This window comes from Leuciscus leuciscus (genome assembly GCF_965113295.1).
Source record: "Leuciscus leuciscus genome assembly, chromosome: 5".
Classification (NCBI taxonomy): domain Eukaryota; kingdom Metazoa; phylum Chordata; class Actinopteri; order Cypriniformes; family Leuciscidae; genus Leuciscus; species Leuciscus leuciscus.
Window position 1 is genome coordinate 47,234,466 of NC_138729.1, and position 12,074 is coordinate 47,246,539.

The window sequence follows — 12,074 nt, forward strand, 5'->3', positions numbered from 1 at the left end:
GTGTGTGTGTGTGTACATAACTGTACGTCTCTATATTGCATATCTGTTTACATCGTATACATGTAATTCTAATTTGTATAATTATCATTATTTTTTAACTGTACTGTATTATTTTTAATTGTATTTATTTTTATTGTAGTTTTATATTCATTTGTATCACCCTAATCCCTATGTATTTATCAAGATGTTGATAAATCAAGAACTCTTTAATGTTTCTTTACATGATGTCCTTGTTTTGAAATATCATGAATATTAATAGTGATGCAATTGCATGAGAAGGTTACAAAAACTACACGAATGGCTTTGCACACGATAGGGGGCTTTTATTTTGCCGGAAACTGAGTGAGTCTCGCCACATCAAGGATTTTCGTCGCTTGTTGTCGCTGTGTCCATGGAAAGTTTGTGTGTGTGTGTGTGTGTGTTTTTTTTTTTTCCTTCCTGAAAGTTTACGCAGGACTGTTGTTGCGCGCATCCAACATGACAGAGAAAGTAACGGACACCACGGCTGGCAGGCAAGTCATGTTTAATCATTACCATAGCTCTCTCTTCTTGTAAGTTAAGATGTTTAATAGGATTCTGCAAATGATTAACAGTTCGTGCTATATATCCTGACATTTTTGGCCAGAAGTTTCTTGGTCAGTGCAGATAACGCAGAACGTGAGAGTTTGAGTCGAGAGGGGGGGGGGGGGTCTCCCGTTTCTGCTCTCCGACAGTTATGACACCGCAGTAATTATTATGAAAGTTTCATATAACCCATATATTGGCTATTGAGGTTTTGCGATGCTATCTTCCCTTTCAAAGTTTATTGCAAAGTTATAATGAACTTGTCACGCGCAGAAGAAAGTTTAAAGGGATCACGCAGTTTCACAGCGCGTGCCTGGCTCGGTCCGAAAGATACGTGAATTACGTACGGATTCTTAGAATTTGCGTCATTTCGAACTGGCAATTAAAGAAAGCAGCGCAAAATTATTACGATAATTTGACAAGATTAAACTGCTCGTGCTCATGCGTTCACACCCGCTTCCAAGTTTCTTAATGGCATCGAATTAAGTCCAGTGATTACGTAATTTTTGTTACACAACATATACATTATTATTACTAATTATAAGAATGTGGCACGAGCTAATTTCCATATTCAGGATCGTGTATACAAATGTATTTTTGGAAACACCGCTTTTACTTTAGTTATGATGTATTTTATTATTATTATTATTATTAATAATAATAATATGCCATGGTCATTTGCATATACATGTGAAATGGGCTCGTGAACATGTGTATGCAAATGAGTGTATGCCAGATGTGCTTTTCATTATCTAGAACAAGCGACCGGAAATCCTGCCTGTACTTTAGTTTATAATGTATTTTTAATAATAATAATAATGTGCCATGCATACACATGTAAAATGAGCTCGTAAACATGTGTATACAAATGTAAAATATGCAATATGCAATATTATTTTGTATATATAAATACACACACACATTTAAGAAATATTTGCATGTATATACAAATATATATATATATATATATATATATATATATATATATATATAATTTATATTATATATTTTCTTATTATTATTTTTTTTTTTATTATTATATATAAATATTTGATATAAAAAAAAAATTCTACATGCATGTGTATGTATTTATATATACAAAATAATTATACACTGTACACACGCATATATTATGTAAACACAAACTTTTATTTTGGATACGATTAATCATCTCACACCCCTAGGCCTAGAACATTTATTTTGACCAATATTTTTTTTTAAAGATGCACACACACACACATATATACATGAACATATATATATACAATATTGTGCATTATCTATTAACACTGTCCGTAGATGCAAAATGTTTTGATGCAAAATGTAAATATGTGTTTCATTAGCTGATTATTTAGTACTTTTTAATTTACTTCTTTATATTTTATTGGTGTGATCAGGGTCTAAAACTAACTGTTGGCCTGTATTAACTGGCTGAAAATATTTCTTACAGCCCACGAAACTGTATTTTGCATATATTTGTAACCTTGTGACAGTGAAGCCATTGAGCTTCCTTAAAAAGAGCTGGTTGTGTCAAGCAGCAGATAAATAAATAACCAAATTAAAGTGTATATGGGATTATATTTTCGAATGTTTATTTCTATCAAATGCTTATTACTCTCGTATGGACTTTGGTGAGTGTTAAATATTTACCTTGGGTGTGATATTTATAACATGCATCAGTTCAGTTGTGGTTTTCTGTGCATCTCTGTGTATTATATTGATACGAATTTCACACATAGCTCAGAGCACATTCGAAAACTTTTCAATGTATGAGTATAGAGAAGCGCTGATGCCAACATGTGCATGTTCATGTATAGAACAGGAGATTCTGTTGCATCATGCGTTCGTCTCAAGCTGTAAGAATCCCCGTTCCCACACTCGCTGGCCCCTGAACTCCTACCCTTACATGGGGGAACAGTGTGTCGAGATGTGACTGCGTGATATGGTCGAAGGAGCCTTAAACACTCAAAGCAGCGTGCTACTTGTGCATGTGTGTGTGTGTGTGTGCACACGTGTGTGTACATGCACTTCCTTTTGATCAACCTCCTTCAGGTTCTGCAGCCTCATAAAAGGGCGCAAAGCCATACTTTAATGCATGTTTTCTGCCCCGCATCAGCGCTTCTGTCTGTTTTTTGTGCATGCTAGTGTCAGGGAGGGATAGAACGACTATTGAATGGGCTTGTGCAAACAGGACAGGGGAGAATTACAAGGTTGCATTGTATCTTGCTTGCGGTCGAGTCAAGAATGCTGTCATTGTGTGTTCTGAGACACTGAATATTTGTCTGGCAGATGCACAGACATCGTTGAGTGCCATTGAGGTGTTGAAATGTGTTTTTGCTTATTTGAAGACATACTTTTGGAATGACCCCCACAAAGCATGCATTATTATTAGTGCTCTGTGCTAATGCACCCCTGCCCCCCTAGCACTATAGGTCACACTTAGAATTAGGGGTTTGTTCAAAAAATTTGGTGTGTAACTTATGGGAGTTTGTGCTATGAACCTCAACTCAATTCTAAGCAATCAGAATCACAAGTTTTATATGGTGGATGATAAAACTTACATGGAAGGAGGAAGCTGAGGCATATCTAGGGACCAAGGGCCGGATTCATGAAAGTCTTTTTAAGATTCTTAAGAAATCTTCTTAAATATTTTGTTAAGATTGTCTTATTTGTTGAATATGCAATATTCTTAAAAGTAGATTAGGCAGTTTCAGAGAGGCTAGCAATAGCAAGCTAGCTTTGAAAGCATAGATCCCACCCTCCCTTCTGAGCGTCTCCAAAGCCACGCCTCCTTCAAAACACAGACAGCAGAGTCAAGTTAAATGACCTAATGTCTCAAAGCACATAACATTACAATAATAATACACATAAACAACTTACAGAGCTCTAGTTGTACCACCTGACTGCTGCAGATTCATTTCGGTGTTGATAGTGTTGACCAAGCATGTCGCACAAGTGCTGAAAAGTGAAGCCAAAGCGTCTCGATGCCCCCCAGTTATATGCCCACATTGTTATTTGATGCTATAAAAATGGGAATGTGACGTCATGATTGACAGCTGTGTGATTGACAGCTTTTCTAAACGAAGTAGTCACCAAGGCAACAACGGACTTTATTTTTTTATTTTTTTTGGTCGGAGATTAGAGCTTCAACGTTAATTTCTACATGTCCATTACTGTTTATTTCACACAGTAAACTTTGTACTAACCGTTTCTGTGGGAGTGAGGACGGGACCTTTATATCGCGGCTTTACTTCCGGCTCACTTCTGCGCAGAATCAGGTCTCGCGTTCACTACTGTGCCATATATGTGCCATATTAGGACTTTGGTGGCTTCACTTTTCACCAATGGAAGAGAGTGAAGGGGCATCGTCCATGTTTTTTTACAGTCTATGGTGTTGACATTGAAACGCATAAATCAGAGTCTGAGGACGTGAACAGCTCTGGGTAGAATGTCACGGGTTGCCATCTTGTAATTACGGTTACGGCACGGCGTAAACGCAGCATAAGCTCATTGTTCTGGTTCACGTCGAGATGTAAAAGGTGGCTGCTGCTTGTTTTTGGTGCTCGGTGCCTCTAGAGACTTGGGGTTGGGCACTTTTGATTTGGGCCTACAAGCAACCATTCACATCACCCTAGTAACCACCTAGCAACTTGCATGGCAACAATCTAGCATTGTGTCTGTGACTTTTTCACAGGCAAACTTCACATATTCTATTAGAAAATGTAATATTTTGCTGTTTAGAGCGGGTTTCAAGGATAATCCTCAATGTTTGTCGATGCCAGAGAGAGATGTCAGAGAGAATGCTCAGAAGTCCAGTATTTAAGTCTTAGTCTTTAAGTTTAGCTATATCAAGCAATTCTCAGAAAAAAAGCAGAATTGCGAGTTTATATCACGCAATTCTCAGAATGAAATCTGAATTGCACGTTTGTCATGCAATTCTGAGAAAAAAGTTTTTATTCAGTGGCGGTAATAAGCCTTCATAGAGCTGCATCATGTTGGGCAGACGTGTGATTGTGTAAAGCTCGAAATCTTACGCAAGGCCTCCGTTTTATGAGTGGCTTTCTGATTTAGGGCAGGTGGCAGTCCTTGAAGAACTCTCCTATAGTCTGCAAGGTAAGATTGATATTTATTTTGATAAATGGTGAATTGTTTTTGCATTTCTGTAATCCACAGTAGTAGCAACATGTGGCGAGACAAAAATAATGGTCATGGTCAATATGATATAGTTCCTAGTATTCCTTATGGTGTTGGCAACACCCCTGCCCTTCTTTTTTATTTTACTTACTTATTTATAACCAGTTTATTGACTAACTCTTTTGATTTATGTATGCTTTTGTTTTAGTGGTTTGTTTATGTCAAGTACATGATTTTTTTTATTTTTTTTTTATTCTTGTTTGCGAATAAGAAAATCAATGAAGTACAAATAATTTTTTTAAGTAATATTTTTATTTAAATTAAGCTACTCTGAAATGTAAAATTGTAAAAAAGATATATTCAAATATATATCATAATATATAATTAATATATTAAAAAATATATAATATGTATTTTTCTGTATTTCAGAGCACAATATGTGTGAGAATGCATGAAATGGTCGGCATAAACAATGTCTTGACCATGTGGCCAGCTAGGTCAACGGAAATGTGACATGAATGCACACATACGCAATGGAGGGGAAAACAATCCCAAGAGCCCCTTCTTTTTTGTATCCTGCTGCTCTGGCTGTTTGCAAACCATTCCTTCCTTGTGGATTACTTTGATTTAAATGGTAAAAAAGCTAATTAAATGAATGAATTAATCAAATAAATCGCAATTAATCGCATATATCAACATTTACTAACGATTAATCGACTACTCTGCGATTATTTGATCGATTATTCAGCTTTTGCAGTTGTTTGCAATATCTATTTATACATATTCTAACTATCAAATAAAACAAGGAAATCAATTCAAATGAATAGACCAATCTCCTTCAGGTTTTCTGTCCTTCTCTGAAGTCATCAATAGTTCAACTGCAACAATGACTGGTACTTTGTTTTTATTAAGGTAGTCCATTGACACAAGTTTTCTATTCATAAGCTTGCGACTCAATTCCGGTTCAGTATCGATTAATTTGGATGTATATCAAATATCAGTAAGTTGTACTGTATCTTTCAACATACCTTCTGATGGTCATTCATGTTTATTTCGTGCTATAACTAGTAGTAAAGAGGAAGAAGAGATGATCATTTATTGTTTGAATTTCATAGTAAAATGGACAGAATTTAAAAGCTGAAACTTTTTTTCATATCAAAAGTACCTTGCTTTGCACAAAAATGTGTCTCGCTCTGTTGGATTTGGTTTTATTCCGGTATTTTCATTTGCAAGAATGTGGCGATACCCGTTTTAAGTTTGGTGAGGTTAGTTGTGTGAGGACTCGCAAAAAGATGAAGTTGGTAGTACTTCAAACGTGAATTGCTCAGATGGTCAGTTTTGGAAGGGATATTCTTTATTATGGAGTAATGTATGAATCGGGGGGGGGGGGCATTATTAATTGAGTAAATGTTGTATTGTTGTTATTTCTTGTAATAATTTATCTGCATTAAATTAATGTGTTAAATTGAAAGCCGTGATTCAAAAGTAAGCATATGTCCTTTTTCTTTAGTAATTTCGTCACGTGACATCGTCCCCTCCTTGACATCTTAAGTTTTGCTTTAGCTACCATACCTTTCACGCCTAAAACTTTGAAGTCAAAGTTCATATCTGCATGTGAACGGTGTGTGTGTGTGTGTGTGTGTGTGTGTGTGTGTGTGTGTGTGTGTGTGTGTGTGTGTGTGTGTGTGTGTGTGTGTGTGTGTGTGTGTGAATAAGTAAGTGGTCACCAAGGCAGGGCAGGGTTTCCTGTCTCTGTGAATAAGCCCACTGCCTGTCTGCTTCCCGCACTCTTTATTTTTGTGTCTCATTATAAAGAAGTTCTCATGCTTGCGCGAAGTGTTTGTTCCGTGTTGTTTGCACGCTCGTCAAATCATAAGGAGGAAGCTGGCACGAGGTTTGCGATTTCTCTGATTCAGCAAAATTACGTGTATGAAATCAGTTTCTGAGAGTCGGTATCATCTGGGCACTGCTTTTATTATCATGACCCTACACTACAGGAAACTCTCTGTGTGTGTCGAGCTTCCAAAGACCCCAGCCGGGGAATTAGAGGTTGCAAATGTAATGGACTTAAAGTCGCATTGGAAAACAAAGCTCGGAAATTACACCAGAGCACCAAGTGTTTGGCTTGAATGATGATTCTGAGCTGTGTGTGTTTGATTTGGTTAATGTTAATGGAGCAGTTGATTTGTAGCGGTTCATAATATCTGTTAAACTAAACTTACACAGTCATCAACTCAGATTTAATATTTCATATTAGCAGCTTGAATCAAAATGTAACCAATTTTTGATTTAAAATGTGTTTTTCATCAGAAATGTCAAAACAATGTAGTTTTGTGAAATGATTACAGTGGAATTGATACGGTTGTTTATTAATATTTTCTCCACATTATAAGAGTAATGTTACAAATCTTGGTAAATTCATGATTTTTCATTCACTTAAACTAATTATCCCCATGTTTTCTTTTGTGCTGGAAAGTTGTTTATGAAATACCAGCAAGTACTTTTAGGTAACGTTAACGGTAGTAGGCGTTGCATGATTAGATTTAACCTAACAAGGCCCTTTAAAACACCATAGCAACTATTGCAACAACTAAAAACAATCAGGACACCATAGCAACCACATAGCAATGCCATGGCAACCAACCACAAAAGCCAATCATGGTTGTGACTCTCACCGTTCACAGCGTAACTGTTTGTTAGATAGTATATATTGATTTTTGAAGGCTGTTTTTTTATTTGAACTCAAGCCTTGTATAGTGTGAAGACACATTTGTACATATGCAAGACATATTGACTGTTCACCCATAACACGTTTTTGCATTCCACTGCACTGCTTTTCCATTGTTTTTCTATGTAAACAACACTACATGGGCGTCTTTGAATGTTGTACTTGCATCTTTTGCAGCCTCTTATGACGCAGCGTTCTAAAAATGTGGCGCTTAAGTTACAAGTTCAACTTTTTTAGCCTTTTTAAACGCATTTTGTGTGAACAGCCCTGCTCGTTTGCTCTGAATAATCTTGTCTTTTGGGTATGCATCCATTGAGTTCCAAATACAAATGGAAAATAACCAAATGAATTGTCATTTTTATTTGTAAAATATTTAATTCAATGGATTATCAGAAATAATAATAATTGGCTTTACTACATGGCTATTTAATAATAAAAAACAACAACTGTACTGTCATTTTATTAAATATACGCACACACACCGGCCACTTTATTAGGTACACCTTGCTAGCACCGGTTTGGACCCCTTTTGCCTTCAGAACTTCTTTTTGGCCTAGATTCAACAAGGTGCTGGAAACATGCTGGTTCATATTGACATGATAGCATCACACAGTTGCTGCAGATTGGTCGGCTGCACATCCATGATGCAAATCTCCTATTCCACCACTTCCGAAAGCTGCTCTACTGGATTGAGATCTGGTGACTGTGTAGGCCGTTTGAGTTTAGTGAACTCATTGTAATGTTGAAGAAACCAGTTTGAGATGATTTGAGCTTTGTGACATGGTGCATTATCCTGCTGGAAGTATCCATCAGAAGATGGTTCACTGCGGTCATAAAGGGATGGACATAGTCAGCAACAATACTCAGGTAGACTGTGGCATTATATCCCACACACCATTACACCACCAGCACTGCCTGAACCGTTGATGCAAGGCAGGATGAATACATGCTTTTATGTTGTTTACGCCAAATTCTGACCCGACCATCTGAATGTCGCAGCAGAAATCGAGACTCATCAGGCCAAGCAGTGTTTTTCCAATCTTCTATTGTCCAGTTCTGGTGAGCCAGTGTGAATTGTAGCCTGCTGTAGCCCATCTGCTTCAAGGTTGGACGTGCGTTATTTAGACATATCTAGGTTGTAGCGAGTGGTTATTTGAGTTACTGTTGCCTTTTTATCAGTTGGAACCAGTCTGGCCATTCTCCTCTGACCTCTGGCATCAGCAAGGCATTTTTGCCCACAGAACTGTCGCTCATTGGATATTTTCCATTATTGGCCATTATCTATAAACCCTGAAGATGGTTGTGTGTGAAAATCCCAGTAGATCAGCAGTTTCTGGAATACTCAGACCAGCCCGAACATGGCATAGCACCAATAACCATGCCAGAATCAATGTCACTTAAAACACCTTTCTTCCCCATTCTGATGCTCAGTTTGAACTTCAGCAGATCATCTCGACTATGTCTAAATACCTAAATGCATAGAGTTGCTGCCATGTGATTGGCTGAATAGATATTTGTGTGTATGTATGTAATTTTTTTGTTAAATAATATTTGTAAACAAATAAAATCATACTGTGATTTAAGACTTTGGGCTTACCGCCCAACTCTAATGCCAGAAAGAGCGTTATCACGCTAGTAAAGGCTACAAAGTGCATGCAAAGTATATGGAGAGGGGAAAGACAAGTGAGGATAAATAATAAGAATAATAAGAAGTGAGGAAAATGAATAAGCTTATGGTGAGAAACAGGAAATGGGTTAAAGTGAGAAAACAATGAAGTGGCTGTTTGGTTATGTCGAGGTTTAAAGATGGAGAAATAGGGCAGTTAGGATGAAAAGAAACACGAGGGATGTATTGCAAGAACGGGAATTTAACATGCATGCATGTGAAGGATGAGGAAGGAGAGAATAATGTGGAGAGAGAGACGGCCAGAGAGGAAATGATGTTAGTTTGTTTGGAGGTTGCTGAGTCATGAGTGGGCCGGATGATCACTGATAGAACGAACACCCGGGGGCCAGCGCAGGGGGCGGGACTACGTCACACGGCATGCGCTCTGATGCACGGGCCATGGTGTAAACACGACATATGCACTCACACCGATGACTTTCCTGGCTGGTTAGGTGCTAGTCTGGTGCTGGTTGACCAAGAACGTCTTGCTGGTTGTAGAATTGGTTCACCCTATAAACATTATTGCATGACTTTCCAAACCTCTATGACTGACTTTCTTCTGTGGAACACAAAAGTGGCTTTTTTAATATGATGAAAGAAAACCATACAGGTTTGAAGAGACGAGGGTAGGAGATTATGCCAAAATCTTCTTAAGAAAAAACGTTTTTTCCATTACACTGCCCCGTGTCTGGCGTTTTTGTAAATGCAAAAATGTGTTTTTGTGTGAACAGCCCCGCTCATTTGCTCTGAATAATCTTGTTTTATGGTTTGCATATGGAAAATAACCAAATGAACTGTAATTTTCATTTATAAAATATTTAATTTGATAGATTATCAAACGAAATTGGTTTTGCCTCATGGTTATTTAACAGAATAAAACAATTTGGGTTTGATTTCCATCAGAAATATCCAATGGACCCTTTTCAACTTTCCCACAGTTATTTCCATTGTAAATCTATCACAAAAATCGTGACTCTTGTAAAGTCACAAATTAAAATGCGATTTGTAAATTAAATAAAAACATACTGTGATTTAAAACTTTGTCCATGATACCAAAATTAGCATTTTTGAGCAAACAACTTCTTTATGCAAATTAGGAAGCCTTGTGTGCAAACCACCAAACCAGCAACACATCTTAAAGACGTTTGTGACCAGCTTTGCTCGTCTTTTTAGAAAGGACTTTGCACACCAAAGAAAACAGCTATACGTGTGATGGGTGTTCCTCTCCCTATGTAGGTTAATGCTTCCTGTCACCCAATAAAAGAGCAGAGTGCATGATGCCGTCTTATAGAATGCCCCCCTTCTCTTTTTTTCTCCTTTACCATGCGAGTGTTGTGGTTTTTCTGATCTGTTGCTTTCTTCATGTATTAAACCTTCATTTTGTCATGCTTCAGGGCTTCCAACGGAACTTTAAGAACAGCCCTTTACTTCTCACGCAGAGTTAAACGTTCACAGGCGTCCGAGAGGGCTAGTGCGCTCGTGAATGAGGATGTGGGGAAGAGAATGGGGAGATTGGCTCCAGTTGTGTCGCAACATGTCTGGTGCAGCGCAGCACCCATGTGCAGATTTTTTTTTTAGCCTCAAAAGAAAAATTCCCCAGCTGCAAATGGCGACTGTGATCTGATTCCGAAGGTGGTTTGCACCACGTGTTGAGGGACTGCGCACATTCATGAGCAAATTCGGCATCGAGAACCGTGGGCCCATCAGTGACTGGTATCAGATGCTTCTGACACTTTCAACTTCCTCAGTCTTCCTCTTCACATCAACAATGGTCTCACAGATATTTCTGTGTTTGACCTATGGTGTATTATAAAGTTGCATGAGCGATATTAGTCACTCTCTTCCTGTACTGGAGAGCTGAGTGAGGGAGTGAGTAAAAGTGAAGAATCTGTATTGTACCAGCTGAGTTCAGAAGACTGCGTCAGCCATGCAGTGATGAGCTAAACTGATACACTTTGTTAGCGTTCATAGAAAGCTTGATTCATTGAAGAGTTTCGGTACAGAGATTGCTAAGTCAGTAGATGCGCAGCGTGAACAAAGAGATCAATTGTTCACGCACACTAGAATACCTTTAATAATACCTTATATAATATGGTATTAAAACACAATCTCGCAAAACTATTGAAAAGACTAAATTTAGGATGGGACTTGGTTCAATTTATTGGGTGTTGGTTGAATGCTTGTGTGAATTGTAGCCTCAGTTTTCTGTTCTCAGCTGACAGGAGTGTCACCGGTGTGTCTTCTGCTGCTGTTGTCCGTCTGCTTCAAGGTTCAGTCCATTCAGAGATGCTCTTCTGCAGAGCTTGGTTGTAACAAGTGGTTATTTGAGTTACTATTGCCTTTTTATCAGCTGGAATTAGTCTGGCCATTCACCTCTGACCTCTGGCATCATCAAGGCATTTTCGCCCACAGAACTGCATATTTCCTCTTTTTCTGGCCATTATCTGTAAACCCTAGAGATGGTTTGTGTTTGAAAATCCCTGTAGATCAGCAGTTTCTGTAATACTCAAACCAGCCTGTCCGGCACCAACAACCATGCCACGTTCAATGTCACTTAAATCACCTTTCTTTCCCATTCTGATGCTCAGTTTGAACTTCAGCGGCTCGTAAATGCCTAAATGCATGGATATTTGAATTAGCAAGCAGTTGAACAGGTATACCAGACTTGCAGTCGATTGTAAGAAAGGGGTGGCATGCATCACCAGAGAGAGGTCTGTCATCAAATTACAAGGTCAAAATAAATAAATAAATACATAAAATTAAACATGCATGGATGGATCATTCACAATAAGATCAATAACATGCATTTTGAAAAAGATTGGGATTTCATGCCGACTTTGAGCGATCACGCTGACGCTTATGAAATCGCTGTCAAAACTCTCATTAGTAGTCCGGACATGTTGTTGTTGCTTATTTGCATAAAGTTGCACTCTGCTCAACTTTGTTGAATTGTGTTCAACCATATTTGCCGCTCGAGTCAGT

At 38.0% G+C, this 12,074-nt stretch overlaps 1 protein-coding gene across 2 annotated transcripts in view; it reads left to right on the forward strand.

Annotated features, from left to right (window-relative positions):
- Positions 1 to 350: 350 nt before the first annotated feature.
- Positions 351 to 12,074, forward strand: part of sh2b3 (SH2B adaptor protein 3) — a 47,844-nt gene continuing 36,120 nt past the window's right edge. Inside the window, exon 1 of one of the 2 annotated variants that reach the window (XM_082170822.1) lies at positions 351 to 512. The gene's annotated coding sequence lies outside the window, so the exon portion shown is untranslated. Of the gene's footprint in view, positions 513 to 1,794; positions 4,678 to 12,074 lie in introns of those variants that run through there. The other variant, XM_082170823.1, reaches the window with a different exon arrangement.